Source organism: Tachypleus tridentatus, chromosome 9, assembly GCF_004210375.1.
Source record: "Tachypleus tridentatus isolate NWPU-2018 chromosome 9, ASM421037v1, whole genome shotgun sequence".
Taxonomy (NCBI): domain Eukaryota; kingdom Metazoa; phylum Arthropoda; class Merostomata; order Xiphosura; family Limulidae; genus Tachypleus; species Tachypleus tridentatus.
Window position 1 is genome coordinate 31229590 of NC_134833.1, and position 8179 is coordinate 31237768.

The window sequence follows — 8179 nt, forward strand, 5'->3', positions numbered from 1 at the left end:
CAGCTTCCGCTCAGTTACCTCTTTCTTTCTTTGTGAACCTACGATGACCGAAGAAGGTCGAAACGTTGTTCGCTCTTCTACGTAAAATATTTTCTCAACCCAAACGAGCCGTTTTTGCATATATATTTCTCTACAACTTTTCTCGACATCACTAATTATTATGTGAACAATATGCCACTTAAAGATCCAAATTATGGATACTCATCTCAGTTCGCTGATGATGTAGCAATTTGAAAAAGTGCCCCAATAGCAACCACAAATATACAACCGCAATTAAACAGAATATGTAAATACTGTCAAAAATATAGAATCAAAATAAATACAGCAAAAACCCAACTAGTAATATTTACAAAGTTAACGAAACACCAAAAGAAACAACCACAGGTTTACATGATTGGAACACTTCTACAGACTGCTACATTCGCAAAATTTCTAGGACTAACTTATGATTTAAAACTTACATGGACAAACCATTTAAATAATATAAAAACTAAAGTGTGGCGAAGAACAAACTATGCTGAGAGTCTAACTGGCAAAAACGGAGGAGTAACACCTGACAATATCCTAAAAAGATACAAAACATATATAAGACCTGTAATAGACTATGCAGCTCCAGCATGGATTAATGTAAATCAAAAACAATTGAAAACCAAATTATAGACATTACATAATACACTACTTACGACGGCATATAGAGCACATAGAACCACCTCTTCAAAGTTTATGAATAAATATTCAAACACACCAACAATAGCAAATAGACTCGTACGTAGTATAATACAATATTTTGATAAAAATTGGAGAAAAAATGAACTACAATTGCGAACTCGACAGGTACTGCTTACATGATGAAGATGAGCCTAGACACCTCTCCCCAATTAACTTATATATTAGATCATTAAAAAATTATTAAACAATTAAAATAAAGTAATATATATATATAATAATAATTAAGTAATAAAATAAAAACAGGCCACCTGTGAGCTAGACATTAATGAGAACTGTTGGCGAATAAGGCCTAATAAGGGCCTGAGTAACTGCGGGATACTCTAGTCCTCATGTAGTAATTATTAATATACTAAACAGTTCACACAAACAAAGAAGAGGAAGGAGGCAGAGGTCAAGTGCACCTGAGCCTCCCAGGTATATACATATATACAACGAGAGAGAGGCTAACGACCAAACCAGGCCTGATTAGCAAAGTATGGTAATATGTCTTCTGAAATTTAAAAACCTGACCTCAAACTTGTTGTTTCTTAGTATTATTGGAAAAACTATATTCGTATTAATGTGTGCGTGTGTGTGTGTGCATAATGGTTGATGGCAAAGGCTAATTTTAGATGATTTAATGAAGCACATTGTTTTATACATTCACAGTTATTGCTCTACATAAGTATTCTACTTGTGTTGATTTTCTAAAAAGGTGAGAAATTCGTCTTTTTAAAACTGTAAAATGAAACATGTCTCACTTTAGACAACGAAGTCTAAATTCTCGTACGTTACAAAACAGACTTAGTCGATATTAATACACGTAATGCCAATACTATTACGCTACATCTATAAAAATACATGTAATATCAACGGTATTATGCCTGCAGTTAATTTTAATACACCTCCCCCCCACACATATATACATATTACTTTTTTCTTTCTTTTTTTACCAAAAATGTTTTCCTATATTTACCTCCTTATTTTATGAACCAGAAATACTAACTTGTTTAAACAACGCATTTTATATGTTTGTTTTCTCAGCGCAAAGTTACACAATGAGTTATCTGTGATGTTCCCACCATGGGTATCAAAACTCGATTTATAGCGTAAGACTTACCAATGAGCCACCAGAAGACATTTTACAGAATAGTGTAGGTAAAAAAAAAAAAAACTCATAAAATCCTTAAATTCTTACTGCAACAATGGATGAAACATTAGCGAGTCATACCATTCTCATGAAAATAATTCGAAAAATGTGACCTATATTTTATCATGCATAATTTGTGAAGAACTGTACTTTGCCGATAATTTAAAGTCTTGTATTAATCAACATAACTACCGTGTCTGAAATTTTCCTGCTGGGTTTAGTTTCCGCAAGCACAGAGTTTTTATACGTCAGACATTTCCGGAGAAATACTCGAGCAGTTTAGTTCTTGAAAAGTTTTGATTAAACGCTGCTGTTTCAAGATTATTATTTTATCGTATTTTATATCTGTTTTAAATATATTTTATCATTTTAATTTTGACAGTTAATTCAATGGTAAAATTGAAATTTTAAATACCTTTAAATGTTTTCTTTTTCCACTTAAAATTTAGTCATTTTATTTCTTAATTTAAAATTCTTGTCTCTTTGTTTGTTTTTGAATTTCGTGCAAAGCTACACGAGGGCTATCTGCGCTAGCCGTCCCTAATTTAGCAGTGTAAAACTAGGGGGAAGGCAGCTAGTCATCACTATCCACCGTCAGTTCTTGAGCTACTCTTTTACCAACGAATAGTGGGATTGATTGTAACATTATAGTGCCCCTACGGCTGAAAAGGCGAGCATGTTTGGTGCGACGGATATTCGAACCCGCGACCCTCAGATTACGAGTCGAACACCTTAACCCATCTGGCTATGCCGGGCCAATTCTAGTCTGATCTTATCCGATTGTCTTAAAAGTGCTTCTTTAACTGTTGTTCTTTTACGCATTCGTCCATGATGTTTTGTTTCAACCTGGTCTGGTCTGATAGTTAGAGAGCGTTTCACACGCAATCTGCAATCGCGAGATCGAAACCAGTCATCGAGCACCCTTGCTCATTTTAGCTGTAGGAGGCTTTACTTTATAATTTGATAGCCAATCCCACTACTTGTTAGAAAAGAGCAGTCAAAGACTCAGCAGTAGGTGGTATAGACTGCCTTCCCTCTATTTTATCACTTCAAAATTAGGGACGAATATCGCAAAATGTTCTTGAGAAGCTTTGCCCAAAATTCAACAGAACCAAATAAACAGGCCCAGCATGGCCAAATGGTTCAGACACTCCACTCGTAATCCGAGGGTCGCGGGTTCGAATCCTCATCGCACCAAACAAGCTCGCCCTTTCAGCCGTGGGGGTATTATAATGTGACGGTCAATCCTACTATTCGTTGGTAAAAGAGTAGCCCAAGAGTTAGCGGTGGGCGGTGATGACTAGCTACCTTCCCTCTAGTCTTACACTGCTAAATTAGGGATGGCTATCGCAGATAGCCCTCGAGTAGCTTTGCGCGAAATTCAAAAGAAACAAGCCAAACAAACAATCAATCTGGTCTACATAGGTTCTATAAGCCTCACGTTCTCTTGGTAAATCCGTGGTTAAGTAGTCTCTAAAGCTTCGTCACATTTTGTTTCAACACTAATTACGGTTAGGGTTTATTCTTACTTTCTTCTGAAATTTTCTCATATCACGGTGCCATCGGTCACTCATGAAGTTGAGATCTAAGATCTGATATATTGTACATTTGAAGCTCTTTATGTAGTGAAATTAACATAAACTTTTTCTACAGATATTTATTTTTCACAGTTTAGATCTTATAAAAACGTATACTACCAGATATCTTGAAGTGCTTCTAGCTTTCGACCTGTTGGTGGTGATTATATAGTTTTAGATATTTTAATCAGTGTTTAGAAGGTGAATGTTGTTGTTATTTGAATTTCCTGTTATCTCTTAATTAACGCGACAAACTTTTCTTGTTAAAAAATTCACACATTTTTTTAGTAACCATTTCTTACCAGAATTTCTCCCACGAAAATTATTGATAGAAAACTATTAATCGACAGGTAAGATGCAGATACATGTCTCTGTTGTGCTGTTGACAACGCGATTTTTATCTTATTTATATATTATTTTTGTCGGTTCTGTAAACCAAACATTTTCAATAAAATATATTTGTTTTAACTCTTTATACTGACATGAAAAATTACACTGGGTCCCGGCATGGCCAGATGTATAAGGCTCTCGACTTGTAATCTAAGAGTAGCAGGTTCGAATCCCAGTCACACCAAACATGCCCGCCCTTTCAACCGTGAGGGTGTTATAACGTACGGTCATTCCCACTATTCGTTGGTAAAAGAATAGCCCAATAGTCGGCGGTGGGTGGTGATGACTAGCTGTCTTCTCTTTAGTCTTACAATGCTAAGTTCGGGACGGCTAGCGCAGATAGCCCTCGGAGTAGCTTTGCACGAAATTCAAAACAAACCAAAAAACAAAATATTGCACCGTTTATTTTACGTTGGGAAATAAGCTTCATAAATCTATTAATATAACTGATAACAGCCAGTCTAGAGATAACATTGTTGTTCAGGCCCTGAATATCTACGTTTAAAACAAAATTAATTTAACACAGTTTCCTGCATAAAAGCCCCCAGTGGCACAATGGTAAGCCTGCGGACTTATACTGCAAGAAACCGGTTTTCGATATACGTAGTAGGCAGAACACAGAGATTGTGTGGCTATGCGCTTAACTACAAACTAGTAAAACCAATACCATAGCCCTTCGCATAAGCACAAAGAGTTGACACACAGAAGTATTTTATTGAAATTGTTCTGGTATAGTTTGACTTACTGAGGGGACAAGTCGGTACTACAGAAAACCGACATCAAGTAATGCTCTAAGGTGTAAAGTATAAATATATATGGGTTGAGAAAATTTTTTTATGTAAAGGAGCGAATAACGTTTCGACCTTCTTTGGTCATCGTCAGGTTCACATATATATTGTTCTCCACAAGTGGGTTTTCTTGACATCACCAAAGTAGAAATAGATGTTCACCCAGAACAGATTAGTGGTTGAACAAGACACGATCCCCAAAGTGAGTAAACAGCCATACACACAAATAAATTCGATTTGCTATCTCGTATTTGATAAATGTTAAGCATATTCTTTACTACTTTTAACTTAAAAATGTACGAACGCCAAGCTGTCAATACAATGTAAATAAATATATTAATAATTTTTCCAAAAACGCGCAATAGAACATTTCATCGTACAGTTTGTATTCTTTGAATAGGTCAAAACTGTGAAAACATACCTTTAGGTAATTAATGCAACTATAAAAGTAAAAAGAAATAGTAATTGTCTTCTGAGTTTTCCTGACAAATCACGTACGTGGCTGAAATCTAATGTTATCTTTATGTTGATTAAAGATACTTAAACGCGATACTCAAGCCACATACAGTAGGGTTAGCTAACCAATTGTATACAGAGCTCATGAACCGTCAATCGATTTGCACCACTTATTCTTCCGTAGGAAAAGAGTAGCTGTCTTAGTTTTAAAAGTTTCTCCATTTCTTGTTATAGTTTTTGATTTACTGGCGCGAGCTTTTCTTTCTACTTCAGCTGTTTGGATTTGATTAGTTGTCGGGTTTGTTTGTTTTTTGTGTGGCATATACATCGTCAGCTGTCGGTTATTATTATAATAAACTTATAATCAACATTGTTAACAATAATAAAATAATACTATGGTAATAGTATACATAAACCAACTAATGGCTGAGTTTATAAGTGATTACTATTATTTTTAATTAAAGACTAAATTGTATCTATTTATATCGTCATGGTCATCGATATTTACGTACCTCATACTATTTTATACGTCAGTATTACCAGATCAACTTTATTATAACTTTACAACATACTCGACCACAATACGTTTTTCAAGTGAACTTGTTTCAACCTCTGGTTTAAAAGACGTCAACTAAATGTTTGAAAAGTGTATTATGACGTCTCCTGTTAATAAACAAATTGAGTTTTATGACAGTTGAATTAACAGGTTAAACTTTCAAAGAATAGAGACATATCTTAGACATTAACGAGGGAGAGAGAAGCCTAACGTAAGGATTCGAGTTGAAAATATAAGAAAAAAAAAGCAAACACCGAGCAACGAAGTTTAAACTTGTAAATACTTGTAAAGTTTTCAAACTGGCAATATCACCGATTAAAATAAAAAATTCATATTGGTGTTTGTAATCTATAACAATAACAGTATTTGTTGCTACAATCGCGAAGAAATGTTTCACGCTTCACTAAGACAGACTGATCTAAACAAAGGTCGGGACAAAACAGTTTGTTGTGAAAACTGTAACTTTATCTTCGGATTTTTTGTAATAAAACAAGTAATATATTTGTATACTACCAATTAGAAGAGTATATCAACGGTAGCTGACTGATAAAAATATGTCAGTATAACTTTAACACTGATCTTTTTATTTTGTTTTATGTTACTGAGTTTCCCTAAATTTCTGCATTGTGACTTTGACATTTCTTTATATTTAAGCTGTTTCCAATTTGCTGGTCTAACTAAATTAAATCCTAATAAACTAGACACACTAACGTCGGACAGTTGTATAATAATTTAAAACATCCTACTGGCAAAGTAACAAAGTTTTCTTCCTGAAATATCCACTGAGAACAAGATAGGTAATAGTGAATATGCTCACCTTTGAACTTTGCTTGTTTACTTCAATTTTAGGTTTACGATCAGAGTTTTATGAAACTTGCCAACAACCGGATCAGTTTGAGAGGAAAATTCAGTTTTCTAAGTGTTTCATCACGTGACTCGGTATTACTACAACTGAAAGTCCAAATTCTTTAGTAGCAGGATAGTCAAATCTTCAGACTATCATCTGAGTGAAATCGCAAAATTTCGTGTGGAATGAGTGTATGTTCTAGTAAAAGCTGTAACTTACGGCAGTAGAGACGTCTGTCACAAACGATCAACTGCTCGCGAGGTTCGCGCCAAATACTGCTTTGCTTTAAAGCAGACGATAAGCCAGTGCTACTTACGCTCCGTGCGCAAGAGTTTGCCTACCGCGTATGAGAATTAGTAATAAAGACCGCGATAACATTTTGGCCTGTTTCCAATCCTGAAGTACAGAGTTGTGAAAACTATTTAGCTTCTACGATAGCTTCAAGAAATTCGGCTCTTATCGTAACACCTTTCTATTATTGTTGTTGTTGGTTTCCCAAATGTTATAATTGAGACTTGTTAGCCTGTCAAATATTTTAGAAAGGTTTTGGGCATACGTGCAAAGCTATACAAGTGCTATTTACGATAATCGTCCATAATTTTGAACTGGTAGTCAACAATAATAACCGGAAACCCCCTGACCTACCGTAGCACAATCAGTGGGTCATCACTCTTAAAATATGTGATCCCATAGTGCAGAGCATTATCTTAAAGCAACGGAATACAAACCGTAGACCTACTGATTCACAGTCCGGAACGTTAACCACTAGATCGCACCTTGCTTAAGTTAAGACTGAAATACTAAATAATGTTTTGTTACCAATCTCGAAATGGCACAGAAACTTTCTAGTCTGGCTTATAGTAACAAAAAATAAAAAAACTTAAAAACAACGTAAAAGTCTTTATGACAAGAGATAATAATTAAAATAAACCAAGAAACATATGAATTTAAATGTTTATATTCGAAAGAGGAAATACATTGTGTTTTATTAGCAGATCCACACTGTTAACAAAGGCGTATATCTAATCATATCATTATAATTTCTCTCCAACCAACACATATGATAGTGAAACATATGCTTGTTTTTGTTTGTATATTACACTCGGTGTCTCCTGAACGGTTAACCATAGAAAGTATATATAAATATATATATATATAAATATAGCGAAACACTTCTCTTCAAGAGTACATTACAGGAAATTTATTCGATTTATGCAGTTCCTAAAATTTCTTATCAATGTTAACACTGATCTATCAGTCTGAATGAAACAAATATTTCGTAGACAGAAGCATGAGAGAAGAAAACGTGCAAAAATACCGTGTTGGGAGAGTATATTTTTCGCTATTCTGTTTATGTATATACAGTACTGTGCGAAGTGTAGAACAAGAGAATATTTTGCCATTCTTTCCATTTTATGAGGCTAATTCTTCCGTGACATTACAAAACGTAAATGTCAACAATATAGCAATGCTTCACCGATTCCTGTTGACAAGTGTGAGTCAGGTTGAGAATATTTATAATTCTTTTGATTTAGAATTCCCATATTCTTGTACCAAGGGCATGCCATGAAAGTTCTGCTTAAATGAATATAACTAATCAAATCAGGCTAATGCTTAACTCTATAGAAAGAAGCTAGCATATGGTACTGGTATATGTTAGAAGAAATCAATTTAATAGTATTTTACAAATAAACCTTAATAATATAT

The 8179-nt window shown here is 34.5% G+C and overlaps 1 protein-coding gene across 1 annotated transcript in view; it reads right to left on the reverse strand.

Annotated features, from left to right (window-relative positions):
• LOC143224978 (uncharacterized) overlaps positions 1-6793 on the reverse strand; it is an 89077-nt gene extending 82284 nt beyond the window's left edge. The window contains exon 1 of the mRNA XM_076453548.1: positions 6443-6793. The gene's annotated coding sequence lies outside the window, so the exon portion shown is untranslated. The remainder of the gene's footprint in view (positions 1-6442) is intronic.
• Positions 6794-8179: the final 1386 nt, after the last annotated feature.